The sequence below is a fragment of the Cicer arietinum genome, chromosome 2, assembly GCF_000331145.2.
Source record: "Cicer arietinum cultivar CDC Frontier isolate Library 1 chromosome 2, Cicar.CDCFrontier_v2.0, whole genome shotgun sequence".
Taxonomy (NCBI): Eukaryota; Viridiplantae; Streptophyta; class Magnoliopsida; order Fabales; family Fabaceae; genus Cicer; species Cicer arietinum.
In genome coordinates this window covers 39,181,190-39,189,301 of record NC_021161.2, presented here as the reverse complement: position 1 = coordinate 39,189,301, position 8,112 = coordinate 39,181,190, and positions in this window count along the sequence as shown.

The window sequence follows — 8,112 nt, the reverse complement described above, 5'->3', positions numbered from 1 at the left end:
AAGCGCTGTAAAATGCTCAAATAACGTCTTTTATACAGTCTTTTGAAGCGTTTTTTATATAGTCTTTTAAAGCGCTTGTTGTGGAAACGCTATAATAGGTTAGGTCTTTTAAAGCGCTTTTTAGATAAGCGTTGTAAAAGGGTCTTTAAGTAAACTGATAATAAGAAACCACTTCATTACATACTCTCCCTACGAACTTGACAGTGTGAAACCGCCTCATTTTCCTCTTCATTACGTACTCTCCATCTTCGTTACTCTCTATACGAACCCTACTGTCATCTTCTCCCTACGAACCCTCTTCACTACTATCCATACGAACCCTCTCCATAAGAACCCTATTGCGAACCCTCCATACGAACCCTCTCAATACGTATTTTTGTGCACTCTTCTCGCTGTTCCTACTTAAGCGAAGTTGTAACCCTAAACTCAGTGATTGTTGTTGTCAGGTATTGTATTTTGTTAATTTGTTGTTGCCACTAAACTGCATGTTGAGCTTATACTACAACTCAGACTACTGCTTGTTGAACTTGTTGAAGTTATACTGAAATTATAATTATATTGTATGAATGTGTAGATAAATGGATTCCAATAATGATTTAGATCGTCAAAATGATGACATTGTCAATACTAAGAGTTATGAAAACAAAGTTAAACGTGAGGCAACTATTATGCAAAAGGTCATCAAAGTAAGAACTAATGGAATTAAATTTAAGTGGCCAACCAATTGAGTCCAACAATTCAATGATGGTAAGTTACATTGGTGCAGTTGTTCGTCAAAGTATCCCAATAACAATTGATGATTGGAGAGGTAAAGCTTTGAAGGATGCTAAAGATATATTTTAGAATGATATACAAGTAATTTTTTTACTCCACTTTTTTGTTACTTATAATTTTTTCTATTGAAATATTTTTACTCAAACTCTATTTTTATTTGGTTTGCAGTCTGCTTTTAATGTTGATGAGGTACGAAAAAAATTATGTGCTTAGAGTTTCCGGAAAAATACACAGAGAATTTAGATCTCATTTGTCAAATTGCTACTTAAGAGACCGTGATGGAAATTTGAATGTTGAAGCTCCAAAAATATACAAACACTACCTATCAAATGAAGAATTGAGCGCTTTTGTAGCTAAATATGCAGACCCGCTTTTGTGGTAATATTAATTTATTAACATTTGTGTTTTATTCATATTCATAGCGTATTTTTTTACACGATTGTTAATTTTTTTTTATATAGAGTATAAGTACGGCAAATCGCAAGAGAGCAAAAAATCCAATGCAACCATACAAAAAATTGTGTATATAACCAACCCGCAATGAATAGGGAAGGTATAGTAATGCTATGAATAATCCAGTATCGAATACTGGTAATAATATCAGCAAAAGAACGTTCTCCTGTGCTTCCAGACATGCCGAGCTCCACATGCACGTTTAGAGCAAAAAATTGTAAGTAAACATCATTTTTATATAATGTGGTAGTTTATAAACTATAGTTTCTAACTAATATTTTGTTTATGTCTTAACGAATAACTTTTGTTTATGTCTTAACGAATATCTTCAAGAGACGAAATCCGATCAATCATTATGTCGTCATATTTTGTGAAATGAGGCTCGTTTGAATAAAGATGGAATAGTTGATAATGAAAATGTTCAACAAGTGATAGAACAATGTGTAAGTATATTATCACTTTAATATTGTATTTTAAAAATGATATTGAACTTATCTTTTTAATCCTACATGTATTTTAGGAGAATCTAGAACAATGTTCTGAAAATCCAAAGGAGAATAAGCAAGTTAGTTGCAGGGACATGCTTGATAAGGTATTTAATGTTCCTGAATATTTTGGCTGTGTGAGGGGTAAAAGATTTGGCGTAACTCTAAAAAGCTATTTTTCACATGAGAAGCGCACAAATCCATCTAATGAGGAAGTATTAGATAAGCTAAAAATCCTAACAAACCAAGTGGCATGTTGGTGAAAACAATTAAGCAAAAGCAACTTCCGGAGTGTCAATGTGAAATACATCTAGAGAGTGAAAATGGTAGTTGCAACATTGGTCATAAAAGTCTTCCAGAGGTAATTAATTACTTAATAAAATAAGAAATTCATTCAACCTAATTGTTTCACATACTTATGTATTAACCATTGATTTAGGGTGTCTCATCTTGCGTGCTATAATTATCCTCTCCTACTCATCGCATGGTTGGAAAAGGAATATTATACAATATCTTGGGAGAAGTATTACACCATACTCTGATCCCTGTCGGCCATGTTAAAGTTTCACTCGTGATTGCTTTTGAACCACTTGCACCATTGCTTATGCCCGACAACGATGGAGATATAAAGTTTTTGGGAGAAACAATAGATAGTTATGTGGCATGGCCGAAAAATATTGTTGACATAGATAAGGTATGTTTAATTGCTATGTATGTTTAATTGTATGATTATGATTGATTATATTTAACTGCTGACTTTTTCGCTGTTAACTTTAATTTCACATTTATTTAGATTCTTACAAAGTCTAAAGGGAATGATAAGAAGATTCCTCACAACGAGACAATCACTTCACCAAAAAAGGTTTGACATATACATCAATTGTGTACGAAATGATTAGCTTACTATAATAACTAACAAACTGATCAACCTCATTTTTTCAGATTCAAGCAAAACCCGCCACACCGCAAATCTACCAGAAGTCAGCCGCACCACAAATGCAGGTTCATGGTAAAAAAAAAAGGCAAAATTCAAAAACTGGATCGTGGAAAGTCAATTGCTACTTCTAAAATAAGTCATTCACGCCTTTCTCGATTTGGGTCGTGTTTGGACATACAAGCAAAAATGAATATGGACATCAATGATTCACATATCATACACATGGAGAAATGTATTTTCGGAGATGAATATGAAGAATTACATGATAAAGAGCACATATATGAACTTTTCAATCATAAGGAGCTGAGTGCTACTATCATCAGCATATACATTAGGTAATGTAAAATACTTTATTTAAGATAAAAATTACTTTTAATTGCACCACTACCACATTTATTGGTAATTAATCTAATTTGATATTTTCATTGAAGGCTTTTGTACAAAGAGTTGGTGTACATGCGTAAATTTACATATAGATTTTCTTTCTTATCTCCCCATAAGCTGTCTATGTTTAAACTCGATTCAATTAACGTAAAAAAATATGTCATTGATATACTTTTTGAAAATAAAGAGAAGGATAAGCTGTTTCTTGCGCCATATAATTCAAGGTAATTATATATTCTTTATTTGTATCTTTTTTAATTTATGATATTTTATCACTTGTGTAAACAAAGTTGCCAACCAAATTTTTGTTGTTGTAGGAAACATTTGATGTTGTTTACCATCAATGACACCTCTGAAACTATATACAATTTAGATCCACTACACGATCATTATAACAATCACTCAGATATAAAAAGTATATTCGATACGTAAGTAATAATCATTTATTTCTTACATATATAAATAACGTGTTTGATAATTGAATAATAATCAAATTTATTTGATAGTGCTTTATAAGTTTTTCGCACTCAAAGGGGTGCTACAATGTCGAAGCATAAGTCAAACAACATCACATGAATTTCAATAAATGTTTGAAATTTTTGTTATAGAACTTAATTATATGCCTTTAAAATTTCATTTACAATCAATGCATATATATTGGCATACATGTTTTAATTTATAGTGCCCTCGTCAAACTAACAACATAGAGTGTGAATACTACATATTGCGATTCATGAAGGAGATTGTTGATATGAATCAAAATATAATTCCAGAAACGGTACGTTATTTTCATTATATTTTGATTTTCATATATAAACTATATATATTTGATTCTAATTTATTTATGTTCAAATATTATATCATATAGTACTTTGACAACTCCAATTCAACAAAAGTGATCTAACTGAAATAAAGGAAGACTGGTGTCAGTATGTGATCGAACTGAAAGTTATATAATTTGTTAATAGGTGAGTTTCACATTGTAAACTATTATATGTTGTATATTTTGTGTGAATTGATCATTATTTTAATTAGTTTATTTTATTTTTTGTTACAGTAAGGTAAAATAAGAAATTACTGGGAAATTGACATGCTGGAAATTGCTGGAAATTGGCATGCTGTAAATTGTTGAGATTGCTGATCATTAATTTAATTACTGACATGATTGTTGTTGTGTATATATAATTGCTGTGAATATATTATTGTTGCTGTGAATATAGTACTGATGTAATTGAACTTGTCGATGTGAATATGTTTGAATTAAAAAACTGCAGTTGTGTCAATATGTGCTTGATGAATATGATTTTGGAAAAAAAATTGAAAGACAACATTTTTTTAAAAAAAATGTCATTAAAGATCTGTTTATACAAATCATCGCTTTTTTAAAAATGTCATTAAAAAATTTCATTAAGATTTACAGCGCTTTTTACAAAAAGCACTGTAAAACTTGTATAAAAATGCATCTATTACAACGTTTTTTTTAAACAAACGTTGTAAAACTAGTATAACAATGCACCTATTATAGCGCTTTTCTGAAAAAAGTGCTGTAAAACTAGTATAACAAGCGCACTATATATACACCTATTACAACATTTTTTTAAGAAAAGCGCTGTAAAACTACTCTAAGAGAAGTGTCGAGCGCTATATATTACAACGTTTATTTTATTTTATTTTAAATAGCATTTTTGTATCTTTTAACAGCACTAGATACTAAATCGCTTACAAGCGCTGTAAACAGCTTAAAAAAAGTGTTGTAATACGTTATTTTTGGCGTAGTGTACAATTAGATCTTATATGAGAACACACACCACAAATAAAGAAATAAGATAACACATGATTTTATATATTTGGTATGAAGTATTTGTACAAATATAGGGGTTTGACAATTAGCAATTGAAGACCATACATGAGAGAGTGAGTAGTTACAATTTATAAGTGTAAGATGTTGCCACATATTGTTCTTCTCTTTCTCGCAAACACTTCTCGTAACAATCAACATTTCCCGCATTATATTCAGAAATTAGCTACTACTTAGGGAGAGATTTCTCAATTACATCATTGAGCATTCATTGTGTATTTTTTTAGCATACCATTACTCTTCAATTTAGTCACATTAACATCTCTCTTAATTTTATAGAATAAAAAATTAGCTACTAATTAGGGAGAGATTCCCAATCACATCGTTGAGCATTTATTGTGTTTTTTGGACATTAAACTTGTTTCTATTTCTTAGAAAGAGAACATGTAGGTGAACCATGTAGCTGTTTCAGAGTTTGCATATTTGAAATAATTCAATTTTAAACTTCAATAAGAATACGAAATATGATGAAAAAAAGAAGAAGCAAAGTGTGATGAAGGAAACTTTGTGTGATTAAGATTTTGCTTAATCTTAACAAAGTGTCAATTGTTCTACACATCATATTCAACTTCCTATTGCCTTATTCAAAACTTGCTCTCTCTTTAGTGGGTTTTACTTTATTAGATATTTGTGTTATCATTCCTAATTAGAGAAAGAGTATATATATAATTTTTCAACCTCAATTCATTAAAAAAAATAAATATAAATAATATGTTAGAGTATGTTAGCATGGAACAAACTACGGGGGGATAATTTTGTACTTAATATTATTTGTGAATTTATATGAAACTAGAGAATAACCCGCACGTTGCGCGATAAAATTTAATATATTACTAAGTATAAAATAACAATAATATGTAATTTAAAAGTAATGTTAATTTTGTTTTATAGTAGAATATACTCAAGTGTTTATGTACTTAAAGGTAAATATATTTTTAAATAATTATATATAAGCTAGGTTTGCTTTAGTACAAAAGAAGAAGTAAAACATTGTTGACTAAAACAATTCTTGCAAAATATATTTAAATGTGGAATTGGTTTATTCAAACTTTTTTTTATTTCATTGAAGTGGTTCTTCTAATAATATTGTGTGCTTTGTGATATATTATAACATTCATTCGTGAGTGATAGTTTGTTAAATCCAAAATATTAAAACAATTCATTCATGTGTACTTTGGAATTTTAAAATAATTATTTGACACACTCAATAAACTTCAAGAGAAGTTGAAAAAAATTATAGGCAAGAAAAGTTTGTGAATGTTTAAGACATAAAAAGTTTCGAGTGAATAATGAAATAGTTAGAAGTACTTCATTTTCAAATATTTAATATTATTCTTTTTTTTGTTTCAATTATAATTTGTATTTTTTTAATTATAAAAAGAAAAAATGTTATGGAAGACACATTCAACCTAGAAAAAAAAACTCATTTTATATGCAATAATATTGATATATGATCTTGAACAACAATTGACAATATAAAAACAATATTATTGAAGTATTTGTGAATTAATAGTGTGTCACATAAATAGTTGTACATTGGTTGCATTTTATAATATCGTTATCATTGTTTGAACTTAGAATTTACAAGAGAGTAGTTGAAAAATAGAAGATAGATCTTAATGTGTGTATGTAGTCGAACTTGCATTGCCATGATTTGAAGATATTGGATAGTTTATATTCTTTTAAAGATACATCTTGATGTATTTATGTACTTAAAGGTAAATATATTTTTGAATAAATATATATAAGCTAGATTTGTTTTAGTACAAAAGAAAAAGTAAAACATTGTTGACTAATACAATTCTTGCAAAATGTATTTAAATGTGGAATTGGTTTATTCTAACTTTTTTTATTTCATTGAAGTGGTTCTTCTAATAATATTGTGTGCTTTGTGATATGTTATAACATTCATTCGTGGGTGATAGTTTGTTAAATGTAAAATATTGAAAAAATTCATTCGTGTCTGCTTTGGAATTTTAAAATAATAATTTGACACAGTCAAGAAACTTCAAGAGTGGTTGAAAAAAATTATAGGCAATAAAAGTCTATGAATGTTTAAGACATAGAAAATTTCGAGTGAATAATGAAATAGTTAGAAGTACTTTATTTTCAAATATTTAATATTATTCTTTTTTTTTTTTGTTTCAATTATGATTTGTGTATTTTTAATTATAAAAAGAAAAAATGTTATGGGATACACATTCAACTTAGAAAAATAAAACTCATTTCATATACAATTAATATTGATAGATGATCTTGAACAATAATTGACAATATAAAAATAATATTATTCAAGTATCCATGAATTAATAGTGTGTCACACAAATAGTTGTACATTGGTTGCATTTCATAATGTCGTTATCATTGTTTGAACTTAGAATTTACAAGAGAGTGGTTGAAAAATAGAATGGGTGTATGTAGTCGAACTTGCATTGTCATGATTTGAAGATATTGGATAATTTGTATTTTTTTATGGGTTATTGAAATGAAAGTTTTGATGAGTAATTATAGCTTTTTAAATATATTGATGGGTCATTAGTGATAAATTAAAACTGAAATTATATAATGTATGAAATAATTGTACTTTGACAAATGAAAAAGTTTGTATTATATATCCAAGAAGCAAAACATAATAGAATAGAAGATGAATTTGGAATGTGCCACATCAGAATTTTGGTGAGTTGCCAAATATTGGAGGATGTGGCATAGAGGAAGAACTTTGGAGGGTTCTGTTTTAATTATTATAACTAGATTATGGCCCGCGCGCTGCGCGGATATTAATTAATTAATTTAATAAGTTTTATAAGTAAGATTTTATGTATTATAAATATAGTTATCTTATAATATTACTTTATTGATTTGTAATAATTGAATATGATTAGGAAAATTAAAATGAAGGAAAATCATGTTTATCACAATCATCTAATTTAATTTTTTAAATATTTTGTAAAATTCGTATGATAACTTATTATATAGGATAATTGTTTGACTCATTGTACTTTAATTATTAATTTATTTTTCAACATATAATAGTACTTATAGTTATTTGATGAAATAAAATGTAAAATACAAACCCAAAAATAAGATGTAAAAAATATTAATGTTGAATTATATTGTAGCGTAGCTAAATTTATTTGTTTTATTATTATGATGTTTTAATTGCGAGCATGAGAAGTTGTTACAAAAAAAAAAATTATTGAATATATTTCATCAAGAGTTTG